The 13159-nt window shown below is 43.8% G+C and overlaps 1 non-coding gene across 1 annotated transcript; it reads left to right on the top strand.

Moving 5' to 3' along the window:
* The first annotated feature begins 12667 nt into the window (after positions 1-12667).
* Positions 12668-12771, top strand: LOC139007777 (U6 spliceosomal RNA). The gene has a single exon (XR_011470939.1). It is a non-coding gene; the product is annotated as a U6 spliceosomal RNA (small nuclear RNA).
* The last annotated feature ends 388 nt before the right edge of the window (positions 12772-13159 follow it).

The raw sequence follows: 13159 nt of genomic DNA, 5'->3' as shown, positions 1-13159 counted from the left end.
AACACGCACAGTACTGTCTGCTACAGCCCTGCCACCCAAAGCAGAGAATCACCTTCAGAAAAAGTCAGAACTTCTCAGCCTGGACTTCCACAATCTGCCCCTCTTTCTCAGCCCTTTACCTGCTCTTTCCCAACACAGTCACCCCATCATAGCCTGGGAAATCCTCTTCCTGACCCCCAAATATGTCTAATATCCTACTGTCCCTCACAGGGACATAGACTTGAAACGCTCTCACTGCTCCTATTCACGGACCCACATCTCAACTAAGCATCAAGACACACTCGCCTGTCACCCCTCCTCTACATACTATATAATAATAGCCTAATATGCAAATTGTTCCCTCAACCAGGAGTTTGACCAGGAGTTCGACCAGGGTGCAGGGCCAGCTGGCCCCACCCTGGCCAGCAGTGGTGGCAGGCAGCCAGGGGAAGGGAGGCCCCTGCCGGCTAAGGATACTACCCGTGCATGAATTTTATGCATGAATTTTGTGCACCGGGCCTCTAGAATTCTCTATTACCCTTCCCAAGGCCTCCCGGTAGTTCTGAGGGGACCCCTTCCTGCTTAGAGCTCAGGGAGTGTCTGCTTTCTCCCTGACTCACTTGGCCTTGGGCTGCCTTGCTTGGTAATTTTCACATGCTTCTTTGGCAAGCATGAATAGAGGACCATAACTTACAGGGAAAGAAATGACTCAATTTCTTATTCCTTTGTATCTGTTCTGAGCCCCCACCTGCCTGGCTGGTGACTAAAATAATCCCAGTCGTTGTGTGGGCCCCCACCATGTGTCCAGGTGACTCCTAGGCTGTAGCATGTGGCATTGGGGAACAGTGTGGGGCAAAGGGTGGGGCAGGGAGCAGGTGCTAACCACACAGTCTTCAAGTCTGAAACCACACCCCGGCAAGTGCACATGCCATCTCCCAAATCACATGGGATGCAGACAAATGTGTCAACACTACTTTGCCTGTGCGAGCTCGCTCCAAAGTCAGGTCTTTATGAAGCCTTTTCTGATTCCAGAAGCAAGGAGCCAAAGCCCTCACAGCGCCCGCAGACCTTCCTGACAGCGTTCCTCCCTTCTTCCCGGCTGCCTCACACGCCGTGCACACCCCCTCTGCGTGGTTTCTGCCTTTGTGGTTCTCTCTGCCTGGGATGCCCCCTAACAGCTCACTCTGTCCCCATTCAGGTCCTCGTTGCAAGTGAAGTCTGCCCTGACTGACGTATTTATAATTATAGTTTCATTCCCAGCAACTTCCGTCCCCAGTCCGGCTCTCCTTTTCTCCTTTGTACTTATCCAGTAACATACATACATACTGTTTACCAGCTTTTCTCATTTGCTGTTCATCAGCCCCCACACGGGAACATAAACTCCACAGAGCGGGAGTTATTCAGTCTGTTTTGTTTCACTGCTGTAGCCCTCCTGCCCAAGACATGATAGTCAACAAATATTTGTTGAGTGAGTAGATAAATGCATAATTTTTTCTCGTGTATTTTCACAAAACACTATAAAAATCTGTAACTCCATCTAGTTTCTTTTCTCATGCCCACCGATCTCCCCTCAGCCCCACCCCCGGGGACGATGTTTATAAAGAATGAACAAGCCAGGGAATGGAAGCAAAAGAAGTGTGTCCCAGTCCTTAGTTCATAATAGGCGCTTGGTAAATACAAGCGATCGAATGAAAGGGGGAAATTCTGAAAACACATACACAAACACCTCAGAGAGGATCAAGCAGGTCATCCCGGACCTTTGTAGAGTGGGAAGACAGGCAGGGAGTGGCAATCCTTCACTAGAGGTGGGGACCACCTGACCACCCAGGGCCCTTGCCCAGTGGGCCACATGCAAGCCCCAGCCAGAGCGGTTGGGTGCAGCCTCTGGCGGTGGAGCAGAGTAGAGTTAACTGGCTCCTGTGGGGATGGAACCCAGACATTGGCCTCATTAGCACCAGTTGCAACCAAGCAGTCACATACAGACTCCACAAAACAGAGAGATCACAGGGTGGCTGGGCCCGACGCATGAATAAACCAACACACCTGTAAATAATGAAATGTTTCATGAGGCACAGGGTTAGCAAAACTTCTGAGGAGAGCATTGAGTGGAAAAGGAAGGGCATCTGCTTTTTCTCCTCTGGGCCAGGGAAGGCGGTGCCGCCTCTGTGTGTTTACAGGTAGGCAGTGGGTCTCCTCAATTCAAACACACCAGCAATTTGCAACTCAGAATTTGCTGCTGTTGCTACTATTCTTGTAATTTTTAAAAAGAACTTTTACATTCTATTTTTCAATTACAGTTTAAATTCAATAGTATTGTGTACTAGCTTCAGGTGTACAGCATAGTGGTTAGGCAATCATATACTTTACAGTGTCCCTCCCTATATTTCCATTACCCACCTGACACCACATGTAGTTATTATAATATTGTTGACTATATTCCCTATGCCAGTGATGGCGAACCTATGACACGCATGTCAGAGGTGACACGTGAACTCATTTTTTTTTGGTTGATTTTTCTTTGTTAAATGGCATTTAAATATATAAAATAAATATCAAAAATATAAATCTTTGTTTTACTATGGTTGCAAATATCAAAAAATTTCTATATGTGACACAGTACCAGAGTTAAGTTAGGGTTTTTCAAAATGCTGACAGGCCGAGCTCAAAAGGTTCGCCATCACTGCCCTATGCTGTACTTTACACCCCCATGACTATTCTGTAACTTCCAATTTGTACTTCTTATTCCTTCACCTTTCTTACCTAGTCCCCCATGTCCCCTTCCCTCTGGTAACCATCAGTCTGTTCTCTGTGTCTATGAGTCTGTTTCAATTTTGTTTATTTTGTTCTTTAGATTTCACATATTAGTGAAATCATATGGGATTTGTCTTTTTCTGACTTATTTCACTTACTAGAAGCCCAATGCACGAAATTCGTGCAAGGGGCTCAGCCCTTGCAGCCACAGCGGCTTGCCTCGGCCCTTGCAGCCCCAGCTTCATCTGGAAGGTTGTCCAGAAGGACATCTGGAAGGACATCTAGAAGGTCGTTTGGCTGTTCAGTCTAATTAGCATATTCCACTATTATTATTATAGATAATACCCTCTAGGTCCATCCATGCTGTCACAAATGGTAAGATTTCATTTTTTCATGGCCAAGTAATAATATCCATCATGTATATGCACCATGGCTTTTTTACACTCTTGTCTATTGGTGGGTACTTGGGTTGCTTTTATGTCTTGGCTATTGTAAATAACGCTGCAATGAACTATTTTTCTTTTGACTTTTGTTGTTGTTGTTGTTAATCCTCACCTGAGGATATTTGTCCATTGAATTTTAGAGAGAGTGGAAGGTAGGGGCAGAGACAGAGAGAGAAAAACATCAATCTGAGAGAGACACATTGATTGGTTGCCTCCCGAAGGCGCCTGGACTAGGGCTGGGGATCGAACCTGCAACCTAGGTAGGTGCCCATAACCAGAATTGAACCCGGGACCATTCAGTCCGAGGGCTGGCACTCTATCCACTGAGCCAAACCAGCTAGGGCTTCTTCTGACTTTTAAAAGAAATTTCTTTTCTGTTTAAAGAGAAACTAATTGCAAACACCTTGACTACAGTGAGGCTTAATTTTCTCCAAGTTTACCCTTTGTCAATGAATAAGAAAGGCCCATACTCAACTTTTTAAAATGGTGAACCAACCCTTCCTCAAACCTTAGCCTTCTGAAAACTTGCAACTTCCAGAGGTGGCTGCAATGGAAAGAGAATCATCTAGCAAATGAAGGGGAGACTTTGGACTCATTCAGAGAGAAGGGCAATGCTTTTCACTACCCAGTCCTTTCCCTAAAATGCTGTTTAGAGAACATTGCCACCGTCCTGAGTGTGACTGCTCTAGGTAGTTTTCTCAGTATCGCGCCCCCCGCCCCCCGTGCCCCCCATGCAGAGATTCAGGCAAGAATGACAGTGCAGCTACTTTATTTGGGAAGTAAAACCCTGGAAGAGGGCATGGGAAGGAAGGGGGAGAGAGACAGGGAAGACAGGAAGCATGAGATACAATGGTGCTGCCTTGGACACTGCTTCTCCGTGAGCTGCCAGAACAGGCTGTGTCCCCTTGGCCCCATGGGCTTCTGCAGGAGGTTTTCCAGGAGAAAATGCACCTCAAGGTGAAGACAATGAATTCTCAGGTAACTTGTCCAGGTTCACTCCCAAGGAAGCAAGACCTGCCCTCCTGGGTGTTATCTGTTCCCTCAGGAGCCACTCAGGAAACAAGGTCCCATGCCTATCGCTGAGGCATTCGTTGTATCCAAATTCTGGACTGGAGAGCAACTGGGAATGAGGCTGTGAGGCTCAGGGCTCAACTTAGAGTCCAGGCAGTTCCAGAACTTGGCAAAGGCAATAAAGCTGATGGTGGTGGTTGGGGAGATGGGCAGCATCTCCAGAAATAAGGTGGTCATGAAGGGAATATTAGGAGGCCTCCAATGTTTGTGTCTAATACAATAGGAATCTCAAGGAGTTCTTCCTATTTCCAAACTTAGTATAAAGTTGCTTTACAGAACACCTTTCAAAATCCATTTGTCATGCCTTTGGGTAGTTTGTTTGCTTAAAATCCAAACCAGGTCAGAGCTTCACCTGGAACAATACTGCCAGACTGCCTCTTCCCCTCTCTGGCCACACACTGTTTCACTCTTTAGGTGTCATGTTCCCAGATTCCTCTTGCTTTGGCCCCAGTGGCAGCTTTCTTCTCCCCACCCCACCCCACCCCCACCCCCAGCCCCTACGCCTTCCCTCAGCAGAGGACTGGAGTTCTCTGAGGCCTTGGGTTTCAAGAATGTGACTTTGAATGATACACAAGCCTCAAGAAAGCTTGCCCAACCTCTCCAAGCAGCAATTGCAATTAATGCTGGGAAGACCCAAAGGGAAATGGACTTCAGGTGAGATCAGAGACAAAGAGAGCAGGATTCAGTGGTGGCCCAGCCAGGTTACAGTTTGTCTTTCCTAGTCCCAGCCCCCACATTCTTCAGGGCTCAGGCACCACACTTTTCACTTGCAGAGACTGGCAGGCGAAGTCAGGTCCAGAGCATTGGCACAGCCTTTCTGCCAGGGGCTGGGGAGGTAATTCAGTGACATGTTAAGACAATGATGTCTACAGCTTCCACCGAACATTAGATGTAAGGCAGAGGAGGTGGTTTAGGACCCATTTAGCAATTTCTTTCAAAAAGATGGTAGGACATGCATGTTTTTCCAGATAGAATATGCATTTTCATACTATTTTATACAGATCATTCATTACTTTAAACTAGATAACAGGTAAGAGGTGTGTGTGTGTGTGTGTGTGTGTGTGTGGGATTTGAGGTCAAAGAATAAGCTAGGAATAAAATCTGAAAAAACTCTTCACCCTAGCCGTATGACAGCACAAAGCAAATCAATGCACTGGCTATTTCGGAGGCAGCATATGAATAGGAATCTGCCATCACCCTTCCTGCCCTTTAACTGCCTTGCTACAAGACCCATTGTAATGCTTTTTTATTTTAGAAGTACTTCAAAATTAATTTGTTTTCTCTGCATCTTGTCCTATTTTTAGCTACGTGCTAAGTCTTCATTCAAAAATAAAGAATCACACAAGATGCATGCAACTGCCTTTTATACTTAAGGATGAAAAACTGGTCATGAAGGAGGTTAATGTTGTTATTCCAGAGAGATAACCCTGGTTGCTATGGCGAGGAATCTTCTGTCAATCACCCCAATGAAGTTGGCTCCTCTTGCAAGAATAGCCTCTATTAAGGCTGCAGTTTGAATATATTTGACTCAAATGTTTAACTTAGTGAATAAGTCTGTCTTTTATTAATTGGGATATTGTGGACTTTAAATATGGTGCTTATTAAATACAGCTGAGTGAAATCCCATGCCTGCAAAATGGGCAAATTTAACCACCAGGATAGATACTCTGTAATCTTTAAAGAAGTATGGGAGGATTTGGGCAAGAATAGAGCTAACCATGACCAACAAAGGAAAAGATCTAAAGATACAATACAATATGTGATGAGATTGGATTATATATGGGAGAGTTTTTTTGGTGGATTAGTTAATTGATTGATTTTTAATTCAATGATTTTGATCTGTGGCATTCACAGCTTAATGATCTGCCATTCCTCTTGAAATTTATTCAGGCAATAATCCACAAGAAATTGGTTGTTTTCAGCAGTTTATGACTTGTTATTTAACATTTAACAGAATGGCTATTTATTTTGGAAACAACCAATTGTGAGAGGTTTATTGCTATTGTAAACCATAATCAACTGCTTATAGCATTACCAGTTTTGCAAGAAATAAAATGGGCAGCTGCAAGGGGAAATTGTTGAGTAGCTTTAAACATTTGCATGTGTGATTGTATAGGGGAGCAACTTCACCTTGCAGTTCGCCTGCAGTTACAGCTACTATACACTTGCCTCCAGTATGAAATACTCAGTGTTCTGTCTAAAATCGGATCCAAATAAGATAATGCTCCAGAAAGTCTCTGCAATTTTTTTCTCAATTACTTACATGGAAAATGAAGATACGATTTGGATGAGCTGGACAATGCTGTAGATTACATTTTGTTTATCTCAGTATCATACCAGGAATAAAATTTCACTGCTTTCAGAAAAACCCAAGTGTTTGAGTAATTTATTCCACCAAATTCTCAGAAAGCTCCTTCTGCCACCAGCATCTCTGCTTTAGCACTTGCAGTTCCAATGTAAGATTCACTGCAGTGGTCTAAGACCAGGACAGTGATTAGATCTCTGAGCAGCCATTCAGCCTGGAGCCCCAGTAAGCATGTGCAGCCATGGACCATGATTTATAGAGGACACCTCATGCATCAAAGCCATATAGATTCTCTTGGGCAACTTTGGTCTGAGTCATTTGGAATTTCTGGTGGGAATGAGAGACCTGGTGCTGACAGGGGCATGAAGGGGAAGGACAAGGAATCACACTCCCTAGCAAATGAGTATTCTGGGTCCTGGAGCAATGAAACTAACTCTGTGGCAGTGTGCAAATCATCACATTTCTCTGAACCTCAGTTCTCACTTTAAAAAATAGAGATGATAATAATAGCATCTTTCCTACTATTAAAAGGTTATCCTGAGAAGCAAATGAGTGGTATAATTAATCCAAAAATAGATTATGAAAGGATTAAGATAAAGTACATTTTATTGTTAGTTTTATGCATGTCTATTAGTAGACTAAATCAAAGAGCTACAAAAATTCTGTTCTAGATTCCAAGATGTCTGTGGGGTAGGTAGAACTTACATTCATCCATTCCTCGTGCCAAACTAGATTTACAGTTAAATTATAGAGCAATCTGAGTAACCAACCAAAGGGCAACTGAACAGAAATGTTATAACCAAGAATTTACAGGAAGAGCCACATAAGGAATGGTAAGAAGGACAGAGATGCAGAAAGGGCTGGCCCCTGCACCCATGTGTGGTGGTTAAAAATCTGGAGGGATCTATCAGCTTTAAAAGTATCCCTGAGAAGTTTGAGGTCTTAAGCCCATGACAGAATCCCCAACCCAAAGCACCACAGCCTGGAAGAGGAGCCCGCATAGCATCTGACAGTGAAAATCAGCAGGGATTCTGTCCACCTGAAAGAGAAAGAAGTCTACTAGAAACTGCCCTACCAAACTCATACCTATGGAAGGGTCTGTGGGTTGTGGCCAGCTTGAGCCCACTCTATAGTCTTCAAAATACCTTGGAGGAAGACCAGACAACCTCAAAGGGTGGCAAAGTAGCAAAAGGTAAAGAAGGACCTCAGGGTGGACCTTTTATTGATCTGCCACCACCTCAGAGCTGGAGGAAGCCAACACTTGTCAATAGCTTGGCCCCTTCCACAAACAACTAAGTCCATCAGAGCCAGCCACACACAGTGAATAGCATGGTAGCTCCAGACAGGTAGCCCAAGTCCACACAGTGTCTGACATTGGCCTGCACCAGAACCCCACCAAAGTGGACCCAGAACCAATGCAACCAGAGGTGGGCTTCAGACCATACCAGAGTTCCACCCAACTAGCCATACAAGCAGCATAACCAAAGAGGGATTCTGGCAGGACCAGACCCTGCTGGGAACAACTCCATCTCAGGAAGCAGCTGCTGCACAGCAACTCGAACACTGTGATCGAGGTCTATCCTAACAGTCAGACAACCTGAGAACCCCACCCATGAATGTGCCAACAGCATTTAAAACTCAACTACAGAGAATCCAAGATGACAATGGGATGGCTAGAAGCTATATTCACTTTCAGGACCAAACTGGAAGTACAACTAAATTATAGAACAATCATCCTGAATAACCAACTAAATATTAGTTGAAGAGAAGTCTTACAACCAGTGATTTACAGAAGCCACCTTGAGACTGGTAGGAAGGGCTGAGATGTGAAAAGTGCTTGGCCCCACTCCCATGGGCAGCAGCTGAAACTCAAGAGGGATTTTTCAGCTGTGGGGATCCCCCTGAGGAGTATGGGTCTCACCCCAATATTGGGCTCCCCAGCTCAGAGCACCAGAACCAGGAAGTGGCATCCACATAACATCTGGCTTTGCAGGGCTTCTGTCTATCAGGGAGACACACAGGCACCTTCTTTAGGGCCAATGCACAAAATTTTGTTCATAGCCACTCAGCCTGGTTTTTGGCAGAGTGTGGGCAGAGAGGACTAGAGCCATGTGAGGAGAATCTGGGGTTTGTGAGAATAGATCCGAAGAGACAGACACCAGGATCCCTGTACTGAGTCCCTCTTCTGTACTGCAGATACTGTCTTTCTTGGTTGCAGCACTCCCTTTTGTCTGGCATCAGTCTGGGGAAAAGCAATAGCCCCATACTTTAGACTTTCTCTAGCCCCACCCTGCTGAGCATACACCTGCTGAGGAGTCAGATGCTTGGCCAAGGTGTAGATTTCTGGGCAGACTCAGGGGGTGTCAGTGACTGAATTGTGTGGCTTTGAGGCAGGGGCCATTCTCCCAACTTCCAATTAACCTGACTAGAGCTTCTTCCCATAGGAGATCTGCTAGAACCATCCCATCCTTCAAGCTTCCAGGAGACCCACATTTCTGGCTTGTGGGCTCTACCTACCTGACTTCTAGTGGCTCAACCCTGCCAATGTTGAGGTAAAATCCAGGACTAACTGAGTTGTGTGGCTCTGGGGCAGTGTGCTTCTCCCCACCTTCCCCAAAGTCTGACTAGCACCTCCTCCTCACAGGACATCTACTAGCCTTATCATCCTAACTCCCCACCCTGCTGAGCTCTGCCTCTGCCCTAGCAGAATCTGGGACAGACTGAGTTGTATGACTCAATGACAGGGGCCATTTTTCCCTCCCACCCCCAACCAAGTAGAGCCTTCCCTTCACAGGGACAAATTGTGGTCTGCTTGAGCCTGATAAACTCTCCTGGCCTCACCATGATGACTCCCTGAGACCCAGCTCTAACACAAAGGTGTTCGAACACACAGCAGGTGGCAGGTATAACTGAGGACATTTGTTAAGTGGTCTCAGACCCAAGACTGGCACTGAATTTGAACATATATCAATCTGGTAAAATCCACTAGCCCCTACCTGGTAACTCACTGAGAATCTACTTCATGCAACTCCTGTATTGCCAGAGGCTCTTTCAGTGACTGAGCCTAACATGTAGCTGGCAGGAGGAGGCAGATGGAGGTGGTTCTTGAGGTGATTTGGGACTTTTGCTGACATTCCCATAGGCCTATCTCTAGTTAAAGCCCACCTTTGTGTGTAGTTGTTCCTTTGCGTGAGTACCCAGGCACAGCAGAGTCAACCACCCCAGATTGTGGATTGCTTACAGCTCCAACAGATTGCTCAGGGCCAGTCATAGGCAGCATCTGATATTGGCCTGCACCCAAGTCCATCCCAAGAGACCCAGAACAAATACATCCGGTAGCCAGCTTCAGAAAACACAAGAGTAGGATCCAATAAACTTTACAAGTGGCATATGGAAAGGGAATTCCACTTCATCTGGTCAGCACCTACATAGCAGCTCACACACTGGTTGGGTTTGATCCCCAGAGTCATCCAAGCTGAGGGTTGATCACATGCACAAGCAGGCCAATAGCAAACAAGACTCAATTAAAACAGTATGGTCTACATAAAACACACAGGGGACATTCCTGGAGCATCCACCTCAGGTAATCAAGAGACTGCATCACTGGACTTCACAGGACACCTACTACATAAGGCCATCCCACCAACACTGGGAGTCTTAGCAGATCTATGTAATACACAGAAACAAACACAAGGAGGCAGACAAAATGAGGAGACAAAGAGGCCCCAAATAAAAGAACAGGAGAAATCTCCAGGTAAAAAACTAAATGAAATGGAAGTAAGCAATTTATCAGATATAGAGTTCAAAGTAATGGTTACAAGGATGCTCAAGAGTGCCGGTGGTCTTGATCCAGCATCTAGAAGGGTTCAGGAATCTGGAGAAGGCACTGTGCATAGATTAATCAAGAGTCCAGAGATGAAACATAATTTTGAAAGGCATTTGGGGGGCCAGAGGAGCTTAGCTAAAGAAACCAAGTTCCCCTTGTCTCAGGACCCCTTGCTATTTATTAACACAATTTGTCCTAAGGCAAGGTAGGTATACATATCAAAGGGTAGGGTTAGTTATACAGAATCCATTGTCAGATTGGGGGAAATTGCCTATGGCTGTTCAGGTGTTTGGCCAGTAGGAGGCAATAACATGTAGCTTGAGATGCCCTTAGCTGTCTGGCAGCATGCAATCATTTAATGCATCCTTTTCAGGTTTGGGGAAATGCCCTCAGCCATTTCTAGATGATTCAGCCCTGCTGACATGCTGGAACTGGCTTCTGGCACAAGAGCATGAAAAATGACAACCATAAAAAAGAACCAGTCAGAAATGAAGAATACAATATCTACAATGAAGATTACACTAAAAGAATAAACAGTAGGCTGGATGAAGCAGAGGCTCTAATCAGTGATTTGGAATACATTGTAGAAAAAACACCCAATCAGAGCAGCAAAAAGAAAAAAGAATTTTTAAAAATGAGGAGAGTTTAGGGGACCTTTGGGACAACATGAAGCATAACAACGTCTGCAATCATAGGAGTACCAGAAGGAGAAGAGAAAGAGCAATGAATTGAATAAATAATGACCCAAAGCTTCCCTAACCTCATGAAAGCATAACAACATCTGCATCATAGGATAGGAGTACAAGAAGGAGAATAAAAAGAACAAATGGATTGAGAACTTATTTGAATAAATAATGATGCAAAGCTTCCCTTTCCTGGTGAAGAAAAAAGACATACAAGTCCAGGAAGCTCAGAGAGTCTCAAACAAGGTGAACCCACAGAGGTCCACACCAAGATACATCATAATTAAAATGGGAAAGGTTACACAAAAAGAGATAATCTTAAAAGGAGCAAGGGATCTCCCATGAGACTGTCAATTGATTTCTCAACAGAAACATTTTAGGCCAGAAGGGATTGGCATGAAATATTCAAAGTAATGAAAAGCAAGGAACTAAAACCAAGATTACTTTACCCAGCTAGACTATCATTTAAAATTGAACAAAAATAATAAAGAATTTCCAAGACTAGAAAAAGGTAAAGGAGTTTGTTACCACCAAGCCAATGGTACAGGAAATGTTCAAGGGCCTTCTTGAAGATGACGATAATGCAGAAGAAGAAGGAGAAGGATAAGGAGAAGGAAGAGGAGGGGACAGGGAGAAAGAGGAGGAATAGAGGCACATAATTAAAGAATAAAATGGCAATAAGTACATACCTTAGAACAAAAGATACTCACGGACTAAAAGTAAAAGGATGGAGAAAGATATTTCATGCAAATGGATAGGAAAAAAAAAAGCTAAGGTACCAATACTTGTATCTGAAAAAAATAGGCTTTAAATCAAAGGCTACAGTAAGAGACAAAGAAGGACACTACTAAAAATAAAGGAAGTAATCCAACAAGAGGATACAACCCTTGTAATCATTTATGCACCCAACATAGTTGCACCTAAATATGTAAAGGCAAATATTGATGAAATAAAGGAAGAGACTGACAATAATACAGTCACAGTAGATTATAAAACCCCATTGGCATCAATGGATAGATATTCCAGTCAGAAAGTCTACAAGGAAATGTTAGCCTTAAATGACACACTATATCAGATGGATTTAACTGATATCTTTAGAGCATTTCACCCCAAAGCAGCCAAATATACATTATTCAAGTGCACATGGAACATTCTCTAAGATAGAGGACAGGCTAGGACACAAAACAGATCTCAATAAATATAAGATTGGAATCATTTCAAGACCTTCTCTAATTATAATGGTATGAGACTGGAAATCAATTAAGAGGGAAAAAACTGAAAAACACACAAAGACATGGAGGCTAAATAATATGTTGCTAAACAAATAAAAATTAGAACACTACAACCCAAAATCTATGGGACATGGTGAAAGCAGTCCTATGAGGGAAATTCATTGCATTATAGGCTATCTCCAGGAATGGGGGGGGGGGGGTGGTATGGGGGGGACCTCAAATAAATAATCTAGCCTGGTTTCATCAAACATTCAAAGAAGAACTAATGCCTACCGTTCTCAAGCTATTCCAAAAAATTTAAGAGGGGGAAAAACTCCACAACTCATTTTGTGAAGCCAGCATTATCCTAATTCCAAAACCAAATAAAAACACTACAAGTACTCACTTCAGCAGCATACTAAAAATTGGAAAAATACAGAGAAGATTAGCATGGCCCCTGCACAAGGATGACATGAAAATTTGTGAAACGTTCCATATTAAAAAAAAAAACTACAAAAAAAAAATTATAGGCCAATATTCCTGATGAACATAGATGCTAAAATCCTCAACAAAATATTAGCAAAACAAATCCAGTAATACATTGAAAAGATCATGCCAGGCTAGTGTGGCTCAGTGGTTGAGTGTCCACCTATAAAATATGAGGTCACAGTTTAATTTCCAATCTGGGCACATGGCCAGGTTGCAGGCTTGATCCCCAGTAGGGGGCGTGCAGGAGGTAGCCAATCAATGATTCTCTCTCATCATTGATGTTTTTATCTCTCTCTCCCTCGCCCTTCCTCTCTAAAATCAATAAAAATGTATTTTAAAGAAAAAGATCATACACCAGGATCAGTGGGATTTATTCCAGTGATGCAAGAGTGGTTTAATAT

The sequence above is a fragment of the Myotis yumanensis genome, unplaced genomic scaffold (genome assembly GCF_028538775.1).
Source record: "Myotis yumanensis isolate MYYU_CA2020_CCGP unplaced genomic scaffold, mMyoYum1.0.hap1 SCAF_3, whole genome shotgun sequence".
NCBI lineage: Eukaryota > Metazoa > Chordata > Mammalia > Chiroptera > Vespertilionidae > Myotis > Myotis yumanensis.
This window is presented reverse-complemented; position numbering and strand designations above follow the sequence as displayed.